This window comes from Pseudophryne corroboree, chromosome 6 (genome assembly GCF_028390025.1).
Source record: "Pseudophryne corroboree isolate aPseCor3 chromosome 6, aPseCor3.hap2, whole genome shotgun sequence".
NCBI lineage: Eukaryota > Metazoa > Chordata > Amphibia > Anura > Myobatrachidae > Pseudophryne > Pseudophryne corroboree.
In genome coordinates this window covers 580,569,196-580,587,092 of record NC_086449.1, presented here as the reverse complement: position 1 = coordinate 580,587,092, position 17,897 = coordinate 580,569,196, and positions in this window count along the sequence as shown.

Below are 17,897 nucleotides of genomic sequence, written 5' to 3'. Positions count from 1 at the left end.
TACATAAACAGCGTAGTTTCTCACCTCCTCTTCTCCATCCAGCGCCGGTGCCTCCAATGCTTTTGGAAATTGGTGTTTCTATGGGTGGAGACGGTGCCTAGCAATTCAGAAGTGGTAAGCACGCCCACTGTTAGCATGACCATGCAGACAGAGGGCTACATGCATCATCGTTTGGAGAGTGATAAAATGGAAAGTGATAAACTACCAGCCAACCAGCTCCTAACTGTCATTTTTCAGACAGGGCCTGTGACATGGCAGTTAGTAGCTGATTGGCTGGTACTTTTTCTCTCTCCATTTTATCACTCTCCAAGTGATGATGCATCTAGCCCAGAGAGTGGTCTTGTCCTCTTTGATGTGGCCATGCTCCCAGCATGCCACAGCCACACCTCAAAGTCTCAAATCACAGTCAACAATTGTTGGGATTCATGCTTAGAATAACTGAATCTGGATATTATCTTGCACAAAGAATATAACAGTGATTCAGCTGTAGATCTATAATGTATAAAGGATTATTGGGTAAATGTATTACCCCGTAGTTATAGGGGAGAAGCGGTATCAGCTAAAAGATAGCAGACCGATAAGCGCGGGCTGACCGTTCCGACACCTGCAGCTGTCGATTTCAACAGCTGCAAGTGGTGATGCCCGTAGACCACAGCAGGGACAGAGTGCGCAGGGGATCAAGTGTGAGTAGCGAGATCCCGCACATGCGCACTGGAGCCGGCCGGGACAGGGAGACACAGGGCTTCAGCACTGTGTGCTCAGGGGACATCGCAGCTTCAGCAGATAAGATGTTAGTACATCTTGTCGATGTCCCTTCCTGCTTTGCCTCGGTAAAGATTGTCGCTATAATACATTTACCCCATTATCTTTAGTATGGTTCAAGAGCCAGAACTCCCAACCATCCCAATTTTGGCTTTTCGGCATTTCCCCATCCGTGGGCTGCAGTGTCAGTGGGGGCAGCCAAGCAGCTTGGGCATGCTCCCAGCATGACAAAAAACAAACGTAAAGCATGGCCATAACCCCGTGCCGCAAGGTCAGGCCCGCTTTATGCACACCGAAGGCTCCCCAAATGATGGGTAGTATGCTAAACTATATCTAATGCTAACATTCTGTGCTCACTGATCAATTACCCAGAAGAAGATTAAATAATGACTGTTGGGGAGGTGTATCAATCCATGGAGACTGTGCTAGGTAAATGACAAGCTTTGGGCAACTCTCCACTTTATCTGTCCAAGGTTTGACACATCCCCTTCTGTTTCTGTAAATTGGAGAGAAAACCGCCACCACTCTCCTGCGCACAAATGTAGTAATTTCTTATTCTTCTCCCAAGTGTTTCCTTTGTTTTGGGCAGGCAGCTATGACATAAATACCAAAGGCTCTATTTAACAATGTAATCTATCCTATTGAGCACTAATGTCTAATGATAAAAACTGAATTGACAATTTAGCAGGATCTATTAAGATAGATTACATTTCTAATAATGTCATAACAATATCCTGTATCAAGATCATGTGACAGTCTGTATGACCTGTCCTGCAGGGATCGGAGCATGACTGCTCTTATAGTGGGCAGCAGGCATTAAGCTAATGATGGAGTTTATGATGCAGCATTTTCCACAAGATTTAATTTTTTTTTACCCTTTTCAGCAGATTAATATTTAGCTTTACTTGCAAAAAAGCTAAATACTGCAGAGTGGTGTTAAGATCCACCCCCATCCTTTAGTGGGAGGGTTCTAGGTGCTGACAAACAGGGCTCTAGAGAGCGTTACATAATAATGCTGCCTTTATATATTTTCTCTGCTGTAAGAAAATGGCAGCCACTGAGAGCTGTGAGGGGAGGAAGGGGGCGGGGCCTTCCAGCAGCTATCTAATGAGCATGTGCTAAACTGACACTATAGGAGATTATTTAATAGATTACTCCTCCCAAATTTTATAAGAGTAGGGCAGGCTGTCCTGGTTCAGTCATAAAATGATATGTTTATAGTGGAGGTTGTTTCCTCACACATATTATATACTTTGTTAATACATTAAACTTTTCTGTAAGATTCTTTAACGTATATGTAAATGTTTACTTTCCCTGACAGAACTGTAATTTACAAAGTACAATTTATTTTACTACTCCTTTTAGTAATGTTCAATTTCTAATAATACAGTATACTCTCTTCTTGTGGGGCATTTGACAAACAAAGGTTAGCAGTACTTAATACTGTTCTGTACGGTGTTGCATGCACCGTACAGAACAGTGTATGCAATTTCAGAGGTCATAACTTCTTTGAGTGCATGGTTACATTTTAAAATTAAACTTTTTCGCAATGGAATATCTAAAGTGGGGCATAAAAATACACTTATCTGGAAGATAATCTGCCAGATCTGGCTGGTTGGAATGAAAATCTGGTAATGGGTGAGAGCAAATGACAATCGATCATTTGCTACCAAATATTGGAAAATGGACTAAACCTGTCTGTGGTTTTACCAATGTATATGAATGACAGTTTTTGTCCATTTTCCAGTGTTTGGGAGCAAATGGTCAACTGTTATGTGTTCTCTTCCATTACCAGATTTTCATTCCAACCAGCCAGATTTGGCAGATTATCTGTCAGACAATTGTAAAGTGTATGCCCAACTTAACTGACAATTACATTTCTGAATTGAATAGGTTCTGCTAAAGTAATGCCATATTTTCAAGTATATATGTACACACTTCTTATAATGTGAGTGTGGTTGTATATATCCATACAGCAGTGCTAGAAAGACACTCATACAGTACATGTTATGGTCACAGTTTCCCTTGCAGTTTTGTAATGTTGAAATATACTTTTTTATATACAAAAAGGGCTTTTGCTGCTAAAACCATACTAGACATGGGTTGTTTTGTCAGTGGAACAATTATTCATAGTTTTGGCATGCACACCGTCTCCTAACAGGGTGTTAGCACTATTAGTGGTTGCCTAGGTGCCAATAGCCAGGGCCGTCTTAACGGTATTGCAGGCCCTGGGCAAAGACATGCACTGGGGCCCCTACACGCCTATTCACGGGACTCAGTTAAAAAATCATAACATGCCCCTCCTGTGGTCCCGTGTCATCTCTCCACATGCTTCCATACAGTGAATGGCAGTCAGCACTCTGCTTTGTGTATAGCTCCAGCTGACAGCCATTCACTCTCTGGCTGCTGGCTGAGATACAGGTAGAGATTGCTGCCTATCTGCTTTGATAGTGTGACCACCATCTGCCCCAAGGCGCCTAGAATTGGGAGTCCCTGGGAAGCTGCCCAGTGTGTCTATACGTAAAGATGGCACTGCCAATAGCTAGGGGACACCTAAAACACTGAGAGAAAGACATAGTGTAACTCATCTAGTGTTTTCAATGGCCCTATGAGACCTCCATATGTAGTACCAACCACTGACGTGAAAGATAAACAGCTAGCAGCTTCTTACATATGAAACTGCTGCTTATTAATGTCAGTGTTATGATGGGAGTATGTTACTTGGCTATGGTGTCACAGCTAAGCATCACACTTCCAGTTTGAGGAGCAGACAATGTAAGTATGATCTACCATGGACTGTAAGATAAGCATATTCTTTCATATTTCATCTCAGGACTATTCGAACACATACAGTACCTTCCTTCACTACTTTATCACAACATAAACAGGTTTGAATTCTACAGAACAAATAAGCTATTTGTGCAGTGCAATTCAACACCAGACAACAAACAGATGACTGAGGGGTTTGGGCAGTCGTGAACTTCTGGGTCAAGAAAATATATTATTCATATTTGCCAACAGTACAGACGAGCACTTCTGGCGATACAGAAGAGAGGTCTACAATTAGAGATATGCAGTATGGGAGCCTCCAGGACAAACCGTAAGAGTCAGCATTAATAAAAGTCCAGATAAGTGAACCAGATTGGGATAGCTTTGTAGTCTGATAGGTTGTAACGTATGTCCAGTTCACTGCTGCTCTGAATAGGATGGTCCTGCTGGTCAGGAGTGACCACACACATTTTATGGATGCACATATGTCCCAGTTCACCATCATAACAATTAGGCGATCTGCGTCTGCAAATGTCTTGCAGGGAATCTGGAATTGGTTAAGCAGGATGTAAAGCGAGTACCTTATAACAGAATGCGGCAACCACAGGTGAACCAGAGTGTAAAATAAGGAATATTATACTCAGAAATGTATTACATCTGTACTTGGGAAGCAATTAAAATACCGCTAGTCGGGACCCCGGTGGTCACAATGCCGATGCCGGAATCCCGACTATCGGTGAAATGCTGCCGCTGGAATACCGGCGACACAGGCTATTCTCCCTCTGTGGGTGTCCACGACACCCAGGGAGGGAGAATAGAACCTGTGGCGAGGGCAGCAAGCCACCGTGCCTGCAGCATGGCGAGCGCAGCGAGCCCGCAAGGGGCTCTCTAGCGCTCACCCCGCTTCCGGCATTCTGGCGAACGGGATCCTGCTGTCGGGATCATGACAATCGGGATCCCCTTTGCCGGTAATTCATACTGAACCCCTGTACTTACATACCTATTGATCCTGAGGTTGCAGGTAGTTGTACCTGGGAAACGACTTTGTACCAGAGTGTACTGCCCAGGTCTCAGGAAACATGGTGTCTGCACCTTGTTCCCGGCGGACTTCTATACTGCCACATGCAATCAGGAAGATGGCCACTGCGCCAGGTTCCTGGTGATTTCTGTCTGCAATGCCGGCGATAAAGGACTTAGGAGAGGATAGTATAATTATATGGGTGGGCCCCCTTTGACCCACTCCTTGTACCTATTTTAAATACGCCATTGCACAGAATTGTTAAGTAAATATAATCTAACATTTGAAAAGTGCATAAATGATCAATGTTCATACTGTATGAACATGCGCAATACAAAAACAAGACAAAATATGCATTTGTTGATTACATTATTCAGTTATGGCTTAGTGTATATACAGGATGTAATACCAAGTGCGCTGTCTTGGAGTAATCTTTGACTTCTCCCTTTCCTTCAGACCACACATTCAGTACCTCTCAAAAACATCTCCAGGATCAGACCCTTTCTCACCCAGGATGCTACTAAGACACTCATCCACTCACTAGTCATTTCCAGATTGGACTACTGTAATCTCCTATCTGGCATCCTTGACAAACACCTCCGTCCTCGCCAATCGATCCTAAATACTGCTGCACGTCTCCTCTTCCTCACCAAACCTACTGCATTCACCTCCCCTCTCTTGCAGGACCTTCACTGGCTCTCCTTCCATTCAGAATCCAATTCAAGCTTCTCACACTCACCTACAAAGGCCTCACCCACTTTACTTCCTCTTACATCTCTCATCTGTCTTTACACTCCCACCCATCCTCTTCGTTCTGCTAATGCACGCTGCCTCTCCTACCTACTGATTACCTCCTCCCTACAAGATTTTGCATGTGCTGCTCCCTATTTTTGGAATTTTCTACTTCTCCCCATCCAACTCTCCACAAAATTTCAAACGGGCTCTCAAGACCCACTTCTTCACCACTTCATGTCTACACCTTCTGTGTCAGCTCGGTCTGTTAGCCCTTCACCTTTTAGACTGTAAGCTCGCAAGAGCAGGGCCTTCTCCCCTCATATGCCTTTCCTTACTTCCTTCTTACTTACACTATCTTATGCTCCATACTCCCTTTGATGGCACCTAACCGCTGGTTTTCCATTCTTGTCCTATATTGTCTTGAACTATAAGTCATGTTTTCTTGTTTTGCTCATTTGTTTATGTACTCCGTAATTGGCACTGCAGATCCCTTGTGGGGCCATATAAATAAAGGATAATAATTCCTGATCTCTATACACCAGTCATCACTCAAAGTGATAACTACGTTACTTGTAAAATACATTTTATTATTATTATTGTTTATTTATTTGGTATCGCTGAATTCCACTATGGGGCACTTAGGGAAAGTAGAATATATTACAAAGTCATAGTGGCTTAAAGGCATAAATTCAAATATACAGTAGAAAGAAACATAGCATGAAACTGTACATTAGGCATACAGTAATAGTAAGAATACATAACTAACAAGTGTTATACAGAACATTCAAGAGGTACAAAGACACAGAAGCAGCAAAGAAAACATTTTAATAATTGTAAAAAGTGTTATAAAGATTGATAGTAACAAGTGCTCTGAATCAATTAGTGTTATTCAGTATCGGACTGGGGCATGTAGGGCCCACTGGGGGAATGCAGTGGTAGTGGCCCATGTTTAGGGGTGTGGCCAGTCTGCAGAGGGGGTGGGGTCTGCCACGTCATTGGTTTGACTAACCATTAGAGAGTGCAATGTCTGGACCCCCTTCATAAATATATACAGTAATTTCAGATGCTGCATGCATGATAATGTATCAGATTAATAATAGATTAATAACAGCAATGCACTGTAGAAAATACACCATAGTCCGGTATAAGGTAACATATGCATGATGTATAATTCAAGTGCACAGTCTGGAACCTGATCCTTAGAGCAGGAGGTGGGGCCCCCATGCAGTGGGGCCCACCAGTGGTTTCCCCTGTACCCCTGTGGGCCAGTCCTAGCCTGGTGTTATCATAATCTAGTAGTAAAAATAATAGTAAATGTGCTTGTAATTAATCCAATATACAGTAATAGTAATCAGCTTTGACTAATCAGTACAGGGTATAGACAGGTCATGTAAGTAATTGATGCTACCCTTGCCGTTTGCCCCTCTAACACCTTGTACTCCATTATTTTGAATCTGCTATGTGAAAAAGGAAACCGTTGTCAGAAAGTAAATACAACTAATATAGAGACATTTCCCTGGCTTCCCTGAACATTACTGCCCCTGGTATGTCCCAGTTTGCTTAAAAATCTACCACAAAACTAATATAAGCTGCTCTGGTTGCAACTCTGAATTAATTCAGTCCATGAGCAATCTGAAAGGCTTTAGTGAAAAGCTGTAATGATTTATATTCTATAATATATATTTGACAGTGTTTTAGTTAGTTGGACACTTAGGGACATGAGCCTGATATATGCGCCCATACGGATCCCAAGACCTTTCCGGCACTGCATTAGTATTACAGTCATCAGGCTAATGTCTGGCTATTTCACATACACTTATACCCAAGCAGGTCTTAAGCACAAGATACATTTTTTAACATCGGTTTTGATAGTAAATATGCATTTACAGTAGGTTTGATTCAAATAAAAAATCCCTGTATAATACAGCAGCTAACCCCTTCTCTTGTATAAATGCACTGTGAGTTTAATCTACAATCATTCACTGAAAAACCCTTATGTACTGTACTGTTGGCAGCCCCCCCTCATCAGTACCAATGTGTGTATGCACAGGCTCTATGGCACCGCATGTCTCATGACTACAGGCAGGCCTGTGTCCTCATCTGGTCTTGCCTCTGTCACAATTTTAGGATAAACCACTTCTATACTCAATCTGCTGTTGACTGCCCTTTCCCTGTTCTGCAATGTGTGAGACCAGCAGAAAAGCTCAGTCACACTCATTTTTATATGCAGAATTGCCTATTTTACACTAAGCCCCTGGGGGTATGCCCAATTCAGTATGAGCCCCTTGGGGTCTGTTTCTTCTAGCGAACAATGAAAATATGGCTGCAGCATTTCAAGAAGTTGATTCCATGACATGATTGCATTTTGCAGGTTTCACACGCTCAAACTATTTCACCTAACAGTTAAAGGATGTAAATGTGTAAATACTGTATGTCACTATTGAAGTGCCAACATGGTATCCCGTCTATAGCATTATGCAACAGTACAATGTGTTTGTGTTTAATGCTCTATAAATTAGCAGCCTGAGTTATTCTAGCTAGCATACAGTATGTGTTTTGCATTGTCCTTAATGAAGTCATTGGTTTACAGTATTGATATCACTAGCCATGTGCACTTGATGCCATAGATTTCAAACTTTTCATAGAAGTGGAAAGGGAGGTTATATCTAGTGATGGAAATGATACTAGAAATGAGAAAGGAGGTTCCTAAGAGATGTTTGAAAACCTCCAGTTTAAATGAAAGAAAAACCTTTGCTTACTTGGCACCGGAAGACTGATGTAGAGTAAAGTGGACTCCGTCATCAGGGCCATAGAGAGACCTGCCGGACCCCGGTACTAGCATGGGGGCTTAGCCTAAAGGGGGCGTGAAAATAAAAATAAACAACTTAAAAAGAAATATTAATTGTGGCATGCTCCACAGGGGGTACCATTCAATCGCCTCCTACCTTGCCTGCTCTGGGAAGTGGTCCCCCCCTCCTCGGCTGGCACCATTTTCCCAATGATATTTGGGAAGATGGCGCATGTGCACTAAAGAGCAAAGGGGCAGATGTATTAACCTGGAGAAGGCATAAGGAAGTGATAAACCAGTGATATGTGCAAGGTGATAAAGGCACAGTCAATCAGCTCCAATATGTAAATTAACAGTTAGGATCTGATTGGCTGGTGCCTTTATCACCTTGCACATATCACTGGTTTATCACTTCCTTCTCCCGGTTTAATACATCTGTCCCAAAGACTCTCCAGAGTAGTAGTCGTTGGTACAAAGGGGGTAATTCAGAGTTGATTGCAACAGAAAATTTGTTAGCAGTTGGGCAAGACCATGTGCACTGCTGGGGGGGCAGATGTAACATGTGCAGAGAGTTAGATTTGGGTGGGTTATTTTGTTTCTGTGCAGGGTAAATACTCGCTGCTTTATTTTCAAACTGCAATTTAGATTTCAGTTTGAACACACCCCACCCAAATCTTACTCTCTCTGCACATGTTATATCTGTCCCCCTGCAGTGCACATGGTTTTGCCCAACTGCTAACAAATTTTCTGCTGCGATCAACTCTGAATTACCCCCAAAGTGTCAATGTGAATAGTGTAAAAGATTTCTACTAATCACAGCCATCTCACGTGATGAGCTAGTAAACTAATATAGAGATTAGACTAATCTGGAAAATGAAACTGTGAAGATAATACATGATCATTTATCAGCATTCCTGTTTGTGCTGAGGCTAAGCTGATACTGCTGGCCGTTTTGTGTTATATCTCAGGAATCCGCAGAACTTAACAATATGAGTGGTAACTCCATAACAATACTTAGTAAATAAATCAGAGTATAGTTGTGGAAATGATGTTGTATATATATATATACTGTAGGTCAGACACAGTAGTAGACTTTACTAAGGTGCGATTAAGCACAATGACAGTACCCATATCTTTTTATTATAATTATTATATGGGCATCTGGGCTTCTTATATATTTTCCAACCAGTACTCTGTGTCCTTGTAGTGACATTCTTACTATTTGCTGTGATATACTGATTTTGCATAATGCTCGTGATGGTGAGGATCACACTGTTCCATTGGCGAGCAGACATTGCTTTTATACTAAGACCAGTCATTTGTTTCCTCTGCTAATTTCCTGTCTTAATCTTGTACCCCTTTTTTATAAGTGATAAGACTTGGTACCAGCCATTCTGTCACTGGCGATGGCAGATATTAGAGGAAGAGCATGTTAGTAGTAAAACAGCCCTGACATCAATTATGTAAATAAAATCTCACGATTGAGAAAAACCATTATCAGGATAATTGTACCCTTTGTACATAGACGTATCATTGATAAACTCAGCACTGGCTTATGCTCTTACTGTGACCTCTAAGCTTGGCATGTATACAGTACCTTTCTGCCCACAGATTTATACTTTGCTGCTTAAGAGCAGTATAATTTTTTCATGGGAGTTGATGAACTTTATGTTTTATATGGTTTAATCTGAATAATATCAGAAAAAGACAATCAGGAGTAGGGTCACCTGTTTAGGACATGTAAAGGTGGTCATACTCTAATGTGCCTCTTACTTTTAACTAACCAGGTAATTCAATGCAAAGGGTCACACATTTAGCTCACAAGACGTTGTAAAGTGCCCTTAGAATACAACAGGTGAAGGAACCACCCAAGCCTTGACTCCTAGTAATAAGGCTCTGCACTAATGTTAAATGTATGTTTCTTGCTTCTTGGAATCTAAGGAATGTGAAAAGGATTCATTAGTTACAACTTTTAACAAATATTGATTTGCAAAATAATCGTTGCATGGTGAGGAAGTTGTATCACTTTAATGGGTTATTAGCAAAGCACAACTTTCTTGGTTTTTCCATAAACAGTATTGGCTGTAATTTGGTAGAGTTGCTCTCTGCTCCAGTGGTTGAAGTGGAAATTTAAAACTAGAGATATAGAAGCAGTAAGTGAATGGAATTTGAAGTGGCATTGTGACATACCACCATACACCAGACCACTTTGGCCACTGGTCTACTCTATATTGTAATATCAACTTGTTAATCTTTGTACATTTCTCTACAGTTTGCCTTAGCCCAATGACAGATTGGTACCAGCCAGGCAACTATGTCTCTCTCTCTCTCTCTCTCTCTCTCTCTCTCTCTCTCTCTCTCTCTCTCTCTCTCCCTGATGTTCCTTTAGCTTTCAGTAGTTGTTTTACATTCCTCTTTCTTCGCTGTTCTAGTTATGATGTGAAGTTCTAACGTGCCATAGAATTTTTTATTTCAAGTGTGATATGGTGAAATGCTGTACTCTTGTCTTTCTTCCTTCTACTTTTACTATCCACTTTTGTCCTGGGTAGATGTTATAGAACTGGACATTGGTTAATAAAATTTGGAAACCACTTGTCTGATTCCTTCTTTTTCTCCTGTGCTTAATGAAGACTCCTCGGTGACATTACTACATTGCATTCATAACAAATTTTTTGACCTTCTCTCCGGAAGATCCAGCCAAAGAGTGCTACATACAATATAGGTATTTCCATACAGCATCTTTCCTATAGAGGACCAAATAAAAGAGAGCCCAATGCACCACATGCGCCACCTCATGTCTGATCATATTGTACATGGATATTGCATTGTTCTCCCTTTATTTCTAAAAAGAAAAAGATCATCATGTTCAGGTTCCACAGTAGCTACCTGGTTGCCATTCATATTAAATTAGAAGATTACTTAATAAGATTTCACAAAATCTTTTTTTGAGACAGTATTTCTACATCCAATTTATCACAGCAATTCTTTTCTGCTATAGAGAAATAAACTCAAGTAATTTACAAAATACTTTATGCAGCAACAACAGGACAAGCTGCAGTAAGCCAGACATATTTGTAATAAATAACAATAATGTTATTTATATAGCACTTTTCTCCCAATGGAACCCGAAGTGCTTTACATTTGCTTTTACAACACAAAATACAAAACAAGCATAACAATGGCCATTAGTGAAATGCTTTAGTAAACAGGTAAGTCTTGAGTTCGGTTTTGTAGGACTCTAGAGCGGAGGCCTCTCACACTGTGGGGAGGTAAGTTCCATAGAGACAGAGCTGCAAAGGTGAAAGCTCGACACCCAGATGAATTCCGGGAGATTATAGCTACTGCTAATCTACAGATCACAGTAGTTGAGTGGGGCAGTATGGAATCAGAAGCTGCTTCAGGTACCTTGGGCCCTGGTCATGTTGGAATTTAGACGTCCATAAGCCTATCTTGAAAGAGATTCTACAGGCAGCCAGTGAAGGGAGTAGAGAATGGGTGTTATGTGGCTGGAACTGGGCTGGTTGGTTAATAGACTGGCAGCTGCATTTTGTACCAGTTTAAGCATGCAATCCTTTGCTGGAAGACCAAGGTAGAGGGCATTGCAGTAGTCTAGGCGTGGTGATACAAATGCATGTATGACTTTAGGCAGATCTTCTGAGAAAATTAAGTGTTTGATTCTGTCTATGTTCCTTAGATGAAAGAAGTATTTCATTGTGACTGATAACTGATGTTTAAGTTTCAAGCCACTATCCAGGACAATATTCCACGCATGTTCTGTGTTTTGGGAGTCCCCAAGCGTAAGTCCTGTTGGTTGGCTATGCTGCAGTCTTGTCCTTTAACCTATCATAAGAACCTCTGTTTTATCAGGATTCAGTCGCAGCCAACTGGCACTCATCCACTCCTGGACTTCAGCTAGACAGCCATTTAGGGTTTTTATTAGATTATCAGTATCTGGAGCAAAGGACAAGTGCCATTGTGTATAATCTGCATAGCAGTGGTAGACCAAGCCGTGACGCCTGTTGTTCACCCAGTGGTAGCATTTATACTGCAAATAGCATGGGAGATAGTATAGAACTGTAGGACACAATATGGCAGTGGCACTGCTGATGATGAGTATACTCAAAAAGAAACAGTCTGTGGCCTACCGGTGAGAAATGATTTGAACCAGCTAAGGACTGTGCTCTAGCAAAGACAGTGTCTGTTATATGTGCACCTTACATACAACATCTGAGTAGTAAATGAGTAAAAAGGGGAGTATTTTATGTGTCTTTTGTTGTATTTTAACAGATGAGTGTACCCTGACACTGGTATGCTGACACTGGTGGTTCTCTAAGTGCCAGCAAATCCTGGCAGCCATTTAAATTAGGCATGACTGGGGTAGCTGTGATCTGTCATGAGTCTGTAAAGAAGGATATGAAATCTTTTATCCAATCTTATTCATTAACCTTTTAGCCCTAGGGGCTGGTTGTTCCTGGCTGCTGGTTGGCACTATGGTGAGGACACCATAGGTTTGTAAATGCCAGCCAACCCACTGCTCATTAAATTTACCCTATTCCATTCCAGAATTCTTTAGGCGACCTTTTTTTCTTGACCATCTTAATTTGTTTGGCATACTATATTGTATTTTGTTCTGGAAAGCTTTTTAGTTAATACATTCTTTCTATAGATTTTAGGATTTTAAAAATACAAACAGTAATAGCCAAAAATTACGTCTAAGGGGTTTATTTGTCTGCAAGCAATAAATGTCATAGTATATGTAGGGATTTGTAAAAAAAAAAAAAGGAAGGAGGGGGGTAACTATGGAAAAACCAAAGGACACCAATAAGAGTACAAAGATAGTGACAATTTAGTGCAAATATATAGGTTGATGGATTACCAAGAAAGTTTTTGCGATCATAGTTTGTTGTAACTATACCTTAGGTCCCATAGTCAGAGTTAATATTTGGGTTTCATTATTTAGATAAGTGGAATTTTTTTCCTAGTCACCAGAAGGATGGTTCCGATTTCTTAGCAGTGATTTTCTTTTAAGTTCTACAGTAGCTGATAAAGATCTACTGCAGATGGATAGCTAGTCAGATAAATTATTGAGGCCTTCTGTTGGGAGACACAAGAGAAGGACCAATGATCTTTAGGGATGGGTGCTAGCAGTGAGAAGAGCAACTATATTTTCCCAGCATTTGGCAATTTTGGGGCAAGTCCACCATATGTAGAATAAAGATCCCACAACTTCCCCAACACTGGAATCATATCACACCCTCTGCAATCTGGTCAGAACTAAATATAACTTTTAGTCAATTTTTTATGAGATTTATTTCACATAAGGTGAAATTGAGGACAGTGACACCCTGTCCCTTATTGTAAGTCATGTGTCCCAAATATGCGTCCCAGATGTTTAGGGATTGTGTCTGAATTTGTCTTTACTAAAATGTTATGGAGGGATGAAATCATACCCTTGGAGAGAGGACCATGGTAGCAAAGTGACCAAAATTGTGTCAAGGGTCCAGCACTGTCTGACTTGGGTAGAGAAGAAATAAAGGTGCTGATGCAATGCTGAATGAATACCTGTTCACAGAGCCTATCCTGCATGTATTTGCACTGTGCGTGCCCGAGAACTCAGCGCAACAGTACAGGTGATGCAGAATTGTACACATTTTAATCACATCTACACTTATGACCGTAGAAGCATAACTGGGCTGTAATGGTCATTGTCCTGTAGGCAAAGTGAGGGCATCAGTGGAAGATTTTACCTATGTGCTGCAGGACTGCATCTGCCCTACAGTAAATCCGCCACCCAGCTCAGTAGATGCAGGCCGTGACTGTGCTGGCTTCACTGTGACTGACAGTGACTTCTTATTGGTCAGTCACTTACACTACAGGTCATCCCATTGGGAGGTGTTTCCTCCCTCTGGGGCTGCCAGACCGGGCTATGATAAGCAGAGAACTGGCTTCCTATAGGAAGCCACACCCTGCCTTTGGCGCGACCCAATCCACCAGGCTTCTATTGGCTGCAGTCCATAAAAGCCGGGAGATTGCAGTCACGCCGCGGCATCTTCACATGCGCCGGTGTCTGCACCTATCGGATCCATTGCGCAGGTGCCAAGACCCGGGGCTGACAGCTGGATGTTTCCTCTCCCCTTCAACCCTCCTACTATACGTAAGTAAGAGCCGGCACTGGAGGGCATATTTTCAGTTGTGAGCTATGTAACGTAAATGTTCCTCTTTCCTGGCATATACAGTATCTTGCACCTAGTATATGGTTTTTTTGAATCAAGTGTTTTTTTATTGCCTTTCAGAAACAGTACAATATAAAACAATACAAAACATTCAAATAAACAGTTACAAAATCGTATTTTTGTGCTCTTCATATATCTCCAACAGAAGTTAGCTATACCGTATGCGGTAAAGAGGCATATCCATATATCAGGTGCATGGCCATCTAGTAGCAATACAATCTGTAAACATAGGGCCTAATTCTGAGTTGATCGCAGCAGCAATTTTGTTAGCAGTTGGGCAAAACCATGGCCCTCATTCCGAGTTGTTCGCTCGGTAAAAATCTTCGCATCACAGCGATTTTCCGCTTAATGCGCATGCGCAATGTTCGCACTGCGACTGCGCCAAGTAAATTTGCTATGCACTTAGTAATTTTACTCACGGCTTTTTCATCGTTCTGGCGATCGTAATGTGATTGACAGGAAATGGGTGTTACTGGGCGGAAACAGGCCGTTTTATGGGCGTGTGGGAAAAAACGCTACCGTTTCCGGAAAAAACGCAGGAGTGGCCGGAGAAACGGAGGAGTGTCTGGGCGAACGCTGGGTGTGTTTGTGACGTCAAACCAGGAACGACAAGCACTGAAATGATCGCAGATGCCGAGTAAGTCTGGAGCTACTCAGAAACTGCTACGAGGTGTGTAATCGCAATATTGCGAATACATCGTTCGCAATTTTAAGATGCTAAGATTCACTCCCAGTAGGCGGCGGCTTAGCATGAGCAAATCTGCTAAAATCCGCTTGCGAGCAAACAACTCGGAATGACCTCCCATGTGCACTGCAGGAGAGACAGATATAACATGTGCAGAGAGAGTTAGATTTGGGTGGGGTGTATTCAAACTAGTGATGTGCACCGGAATTTTTTTGTGTTTTGGTTTTGGGTTCGGTTCCGCGGCCGTGTTTTGGATTCGGATGCGTTTTGGCAAAACCTCACCGAAAATTTTTTGTCGGATTCGGGTGTGTTTTGGATTCGGGTGTTTTTTTCAAAAAACCCTAAAAAACAGCTTAAATCATAGAATTTGGGGGTCATTTTGATCCCATAGTATTATTAACCTCAATAACCATAATTTCCACTCATTTCCAGTCTATTCTGAACACCTCACACCTCACAATATTATTTTTAGTCCTAAAATTTGCACCGAGGTCGCTGGATGGCTAAGCTAAGCGACACAAGTGGCCGACACAAACACCTGGCCCATCTAGGAGTGGCACTGCAGTGTCAGGCAGGATGGCCCTTCAAAAAAATAGTCCCCAAACAGCACATGATGCAAAGAAAAAAAAAAGGCGCACCAAGGTGGCTGTGTGACTAAGCTAAGCGACACAAGTGGCCAACACAAACACCTGGCCCATCTAGGAGTGGCACTGCAGTGTCAGGCAGGATGGCCCTTCAAAAAAATACTCCCCAAACAGCACATGATGCAAAGAAAAAAAGAGGCGCACCAAGGTGGCTGTGTGACTAAGCTAAGCGACACAAGTGGCCGACACAAACACCTGGCCCATCTAGGAGTGGCACTGCAGTGTCAGACAGGATGGCCCTTCAAAAAAATAGTCCCCAAACAGCACATGATGCAAAGAAAAAAAGAGGCGCACCAAGGTGGCTGTGTGACTAAGCTAAGCGACACAAGTGGCCGACACAAACACCTGGCCCATCTAGGAGTGGCACTGCAGTGTCAATCAAGACAGGATGGCCCTTCCAAAAAATTGTCCCCAAACAGCACATGATGCAAAGAAAAAAAGAGGCGCACCAAGGTCGCTGTGTGACTAAGCTAAGCGACACAAGTGGCCGACACAAACACCTGGTCCATCTAGGAGTGGCACTGCAGTGTCAATCAAGACAGGATGGCCCTTCCAAAAAATTGTCCCCAAACAGCACATGATGCAAAGAAAAAAAGAGGCGCACCAAGGTGGCCGTGTGACTAAGCTAAGCGACACAAGTGGCCGACACAAACACCTGGCCCATCTAGGAGTGGCACTGCAGTGTCAGGCAGGATGGCCCTTCAAAAAAATTGTCCCCAAACAGCACATGATGCAAAGAAAAAAAGAGGCGCACCAAGGTGGCTGTGTGACTAAGCTAAGCGACACAAGTGGCCGACACAAACACCTGGCCCATCTAGGAGTGGCACTGCAGTGTCAGACAGGATGTCCCTTCAAAAAAATACTCCCCAAACAGCACATGATGCAAAGAAAAAAAGAGGCGCACCAAGGTGGCTGTGTGACTAAGCTAAGCGACACAAGTGGCCGACACAAACACCTGGCCCATCTAGGAGTGGCACTGCAGTGTCAATCAAGACAGGATGGCCCTTCCAAAAAATTGTCCCCAAACAGCGCATGATGCAAAGAAAAAAAGAGGCGCACCAAGGTGGCTGTGTGACTAAGCTAAGCGACACAAGTGGCCGACACAAACACCTGGCCCATCTAGGAGTGGCACTGCAGTGTCAGGCAGGATGGCCCTTCAAAAAAATTGTCCCCAAACAGCACATGATGCAAAGAAAAAAAGAGGCGCACCAAGGTGACTGTGTGACTAAACTAAGCGACACAAGTGGCCGACACAAACACCTGGCCCATCTAGGAGTGGCACTGCAGTGTCAGGCAGGATGGCCCTTCAAAAAAATTGTCCCCAAACAGCACATGATGCAAAGAAAAAAAGAGGCGCACCAAGGTGGCTGTGTGACTAAGCTAAGCGACACAAGTGGCCGACACAAACACCTGGCCCATCTAGGAGTGGCACTGCAGTGTCAGGCAGGATGGCCCTTCAAAAAAATTGTCCCCAAACAGCACATGATGCAAAGAAAAATGAAAGAAAAAAGAGGTGCAAGATGGAATTGTCCTTGGGCCCTCCCACCCACCCTTATGTTGTATAAACAGGACATGCACACTTTAACGAACCCATCATTTCAGTGACAGGGTCTGCCACACGACTGTGACTGAAATGACGGGTTGGTTTGGGCCCCCACCAAAAAAGAAGCAATCAATCTCTCCTTGCACAAACTGGCTCTACAGAGGCAAGATGTCCACCTCATCATCATCCGCCGATTCCTCACCCCTTTCACTGTGTACATCCCCCTCCTCACAGATTATTAATTCGTCCCCACTGGAATCCACCATCTCAGGTCCCCGTGTACTTTCTGGAGGCAATTGCTGCTGGTGAATGTCTCCACGGAGGAATTGATTATAATTCATTTTAATGAACATCATCTTCTCCACATTTTCTGGAAGTAACCTCGTACGCAGATTGCTGACAAGGTGAGCGGCTGCACTAAACACTCTTTCGGAGTACACACTGGAGGGAGGGCAACTTAGGTAGAATAAAGCCAGTTTCTGCAAGGGCCTCCAAATTGCCTCTTTTTCCTGCCAGTATACGTACGGACTGTCTGACGTGCCTACTTGGATGCAGTCACTCATATAATCCTCCACCATTCTTTCAATGGTGAGAGAATCATATGCAGTGACAGTAGACGACATGTCAGTAATCGTTGGCAGGTCCTTCAGTCCGGACCAGATGTCAGCACTCGCTCCAGACTGCCCTGCATCACCGCCAACGGGTGGGCTCGGAATTCTT